Source organism: Nematolebias whitei, chromosome 21 (genome assembly GCF_014905685.2).
Source record: "Nematolebias whitei isolate Nwh7 chromosome 21, NemWhi1, whole genome shotgun sequence".
Taxonomy (NCBI): Eukaryota; Metazoa; Chordata; class Actinopteri; order Cyprinodontiformes; family Rivulidae; genus Nematolebias; species Nematolebias whitei.
The window spans coordinates 34128649-34133953 of NC_056518.1; positions in this window are offsets into that span (position 1 = coordinate 34128649).

Below are 5305 nucleotides of genomic sequence, written 5' to 3' on the forward strand. Positions count from 1 at the left end.
CTGTGTCGGCTCTGATGGGACGCCACTGTGTCCCGGCTCTGACTGGATTTGTGTCCTGTGTCTGCGCTGACAGGACGCAGTCGTGTCCTGGCTCCAACAGGACTTCTGTCCCATGTCGGCTCTGACTGGACTTACGTCCTGTGTCTGCGCTCATGGGACACAATCGTGACCCGGCTCTGACTGGACGCTGTCATGTCCCAGTTCTGAAGGGATGCCATAGTGTCCCATGTCCCAGCTCCGACAGGATGGACCTGATCACGTCAAGATGATTTTTTTTTTCCATCACTTTGTTCAAGTCACTTCCTACAAATCTTTATCCCTCAACCGAAGCAACCATCTTTACAGAAAACTAATAAATTATTACTGAACGAGGCAGGAGAACCTGTAAAGGTGCGTCTAGGTTTCCTAGCGTGGATGTTTTAGGACCATCGGCCGACGTTTGATGTGTAAAATCTGCTCTTTGAGGCAGCAGGAAAAACACAAAGGCAGCCTTCAGCTGAAAGGTCCCGTCTCACATAGCAGGAATTCCTTCTGCTGCCAACACCACAGGAGTCCAGTGAAGACTGAGCAACACGGGCCGTACCTGTCCTTCACCTCACACACAGCCCGCTCTGCAGCACAGGGTCCAAACACAACAACCGGGCCACACATCAAACACCTGCTTCCATCACGCCACACAGGTGAGCTGGACTCGGAGTCGGGATATAAACTTACTTTTACCTGCTGCCCCTTTATGTTTACAACATTTAACAGCTGACAAGCTTGTAAAACTGATATTTATAATAAAACCAACAACAAAAATTAGACAATAAATGTCTGGTTTCAACATTTGAGTTATAACCAGCTAATATAATTACAGACAGCATTATTTCAGACTTAATAATTATTAGCTCAACATTTATAGTTGCATTAATAGGATAAAACTTCCAGCAGTTGTTCTGCAGCAAACTAAACTATCCCTGCACATGAAATCACGAAGCACCAGTTTCTCCTTTAAAGCAGTAAAATACACAACTTGCCTTGTGGTAAAGCTTCCCATCATTTTCTTAGACAGACTGGGTCAGCTGGAAGAAAGCAGCTCCTTAAAGCAGAGGCTAACTTTAACATGCCACGCTACTATGCTAGTGTCCATGTAACCCCCCACAGCCCTCGGTAATAAAAACTCACTTGATTTCCTCCCCCCAGCAGAAACGAACAGCAGCAGACGGTCATGAAAGTTGTAGTGGGAGAAATTTTGAGCCAAAAGTGGAAAATCTGGAAGGGGGGGGGGGGGGGGGGTTATTGAATCCACACCGCTCCCGTTAGTTGTTTGTAGCAAGTCTGGATGGAAAAATGTAAAGAGACACCTCGAGGGTCGAGTTTCTCCTGAGGGGAGGATGGGAAGAGTAGAAGAAGAAAAAAAACACACGAGTGTGTCTGTGGGCTTCAGCGGCTAAACGGAGTCCAGAGGGAGCACGGTGGGCTGGGCGGCATTGTCCATCTCCCCAGTTATTTTTCTACTTCTGTCTTTTTTTAAAGCACATGGAAGGCAGAGACTGATCAGTCCTCCGACAGGACACGAAGCTAAATCTGGTTGAAAATGCTGACGGTACCGTCAGCCGTTGAGACGTGACCCTACACGAGTCAGGGGCTGCTGCTGATACCCGATACGCGCTCCTAGAGGTGGCGTCCACCATCTTTCCTACCATTTATAACAAAGCGTCTGGAGCAGGATGATGGGGCCGATTGTCAGATTTTATCTAAATACTACAGCAAGATAAACGCTCATCCCAATTTAAAATAATTGATCTATAACCTAGTATGAAGCAACTGCAGAAGCAGTTGTTCTCCAGGAGGCCCAGCCCTAAACTCTACCGGCTCTGAGGATGTTGGAACATATCGTACCTGCTCGTTAGTACGTCTCTTCTCAGACTGCCTGACTGAAACACGGTGCATTCAAGCTACACCAGGAAATCTGGCTACTTCCCGGACATTTTTTTCTGCCTGCCACCTGTGCCAAACTTGTAGATAGTTTCTACAAGTCCAACATTCTGCTTCCGTTGAGAAGATCCGTCCAGAGTGACAAACACTCATCACAACATGAGCAGACAGAACATCATCGACCTTCATGCTGCCAGAGTTTTACTTTAAATCACATGCAGACATTTGCCAGCGCTGTGATTTGCAGGAAACATGGACTGTCCACACGGGAGCGCTATTCGCCCTAAGCTCCGAGGTGAGGGTCATGAGATCCCTGAACAAAGACTTCTGGAGGCCAGCTCCGCTCCGTGTGATCCTGAACAGGATCAAACGAGGTCAGAAACGGGATGGATCGACGAAGCAGAACCGGGCCTTCTGCTCTGAGCTGATATTGCTTGTGTGGGCGTGTCTATTGTGAAAATTCCTGAGAACAGGCGTCATCGTCCCTCCCTGGTAGTCCCTTCAGGAAGCTGCACCTTCCTGGTCTTCCTCCTGACATGTAAATGTGCCAACGCTCTGAGCTCTACGACCCTGAAGCCCGATCTGTGACTAACTGATAAAGAGGAGGTGCTAACGGAGAGCAGTGCGAGAAAGAAATTAAGCTTCTCAGAGCGCTGAGACAAGTGTATTAAAGCTATCCTTAGAGACCTTAGAAAGAGAGGAAGATACTGAACAATCACTGGACTTCTTCATCAGAGTAGCTGAGCAGAACATTAATACAGGGTCCAAATCAACCTGGAGGAGGTGGCCGTGACCATCAGACAGGTACTAAAACAGAACCTGGAAATCCAAGAGAGGACATCCTATTGGTTCAAGACAAAAAGGCAGTCCCTGTGGTGAACCTGAAATCAAACCAGGACCTCTGAGGTCAGTTCTGTTGGCAGATTTGATGAAATGACTGAATTTACTGCTCCGTGGTTTTAAAAGGAGGCCGCTGGCATCCATCACAGAGAGCCTGCTGTTAATCTCTGGCTCCAAGCTCAAAGCAAACCAATGAATCACAAATTAATCCTTGTTCTTCCACTTGGTTTATGTGGACGTTTATGTCAGCGCAGGGAGACTCGGAGGGAAGAGGACAGGTCTTATAACCAGAAGGGAGCTGCACTGATGGCAGACCTGGGATCAGAAACCGTGCCGTCACATTTTACAAACTCCAGGACAAAAGACGGTCCAGCTGAAACAGGAAAATTTTAGTTTGCTTTAATCTTTACATCTGCTCTGACTGAATCTTCAAACATACAGTCTCCTGCTGGGTGGCAAAAAAAAGTGACTGTCCACACGTCACCTGGGTTTCAAACCTCCACTCGTCCAACATTCACACCTGGTCTCGGGTTCTCTTACCCTTGAGCAGCGGCAGCGGCGTGAGCTCGATGGGTTTGCCCTGAGAGCGGAACTGGGACGAACTCTGCGACCGCTTCTGCTTCGCCTTCCTGACAGACTTCCGGGAAAATCCGTCCACTTTGTCCACGGATGGGGACGTTGTAGGTGCCGAGGACATAGCCCTGTTGGGAGAGACACAGGGAGAGGGGGTTAAAACAGGCTCAACAGACACGAGTTCAAAGGTCACTGATGGATGATCACACATCAAACCCTGACAAGAGAACTGACACCAGGAGGGAAATACCAGAATTTATGAAATGTATATTTTAGTAAAGATGTTCGCTCCAAAGAGTCAGTTTAAAGTAAAACAAATCTAAGACGATAAATTGTCAGCTTCCTTTTTTAATTTTTTTTTTTAATAAAAGTACATATCTTGCAAAACGTCTGAATTATTCAACAAAGGACTCAATATAAAAAATAACCTGGAGGAAACAGCAATCCTCTCCAACTATTCAGGCTACATCAAATAAAATTATTTGCTTTCAAAATTAAAATAAAAAGCTTTCATGAGTTCATTTCAAGTTGTTTCTATTGTGTTGCTGTTTCTCATCATGATACCGATGTTCTTTTAATAATCCAGAGTTTCAGTTAAAATGTTGTTCCAGTAACATTTTCACTTTAATGACTCATCACTTTATTCATGTCCAGAAGACTCTGACGAGTTTCTGGACTCAACAAGAATAAATCAAGTGTGAAGGAGACAAACGCGCCGACATCAAAAACAACATGAATCAACCAGCAGCAATATTCATCACAAATAAACCGTAAAACAAATAAAAAAAAATACCAGAGTTTCATTTATACTTCAGGGAGGAGTCACATTCAGGCACATTAAAACGTACATAAAAACAAAGGACTGTTAACAAAGGTTATTTTATTTATAAACATTAACATTAAACCTTTATGAAGCTGATTAAAAAATATCATGTTTTAATATTTTGTCTGAAGCTCAATGAACTCCAAAATAAACTTTATTTCAAAACATGAAAACTGATATTTGCTACAGAAGAGCTTTAACGCAAGGGATTATGGGTAATATGCATCATTTGACTTCACATTAAAGCGAATAAAACCCTCCTACATATTTACAGAAATATTAAATCACAAAAAAAACAATACACCAGTCAAAAAAAAAAAAAAAGAACAATATATAAAACGAGTTCGTGAACGGGACAAAGTTGTTGCTAAATGTTGGAGAAATGACGGAGCAGAGCATCATGGGAAGGTTTGGTGGAAACCCTGCAGAGTAACAGAGGACGGTGAAAATCTGAGGTGGTTCTGTGGACGTGAGGACAACGGATCACCCGCACACATGAAGCCCCAACGCTTCATCAGTCAAATCACAAATATAACACTGATTAGGTTTCGGATCAGAACCGATAATCTGGAGTCTGAATTGGATCCTGCAGCGTCAGGGGGACATGGTCCCTATTCAGAACCAAAGTGAGTTAGCTGGACTGCATGAGGGCCTGAGAGGAAACGGACAGAACACCGTTATGTAATGAAAGACACGCTGCAGGCTGAGCTGCTTCTGTCCAAGTCAACCAGGGTCCAGAACGTCCACAGCGTGGGACAGAGTGGACAAACGGAGGCAGCACAGCACATTGGTCGGTCTACAAGTTTCTAATGACGCTGGGAGGTAAATAAAAAACAATCAACTTAATAAACTTTCACCTGTTTTACTTCTTTTTTTTTTTTTACCAAAGGCTAAAAATTCTGAACCACAACCAGGTGTGACCTTTCAAAGCCCAGGTACTTCTTAAATCAGAACCTCACCTGACCCACTCTGCTTTTTATTCAGTCAAAACTTTATTTTAAAACTAAACTGTTTTAACAGCTAAACACTTTGTAAAACATACCACACTAATCGAAACGGGTATATTTACAAGTTTGGTTTTTACTTCCGTAGAGGTGAAAATATGCAATAACTGCGAGAGGTGATGAAATCAAGTTGTAACTTGCACTT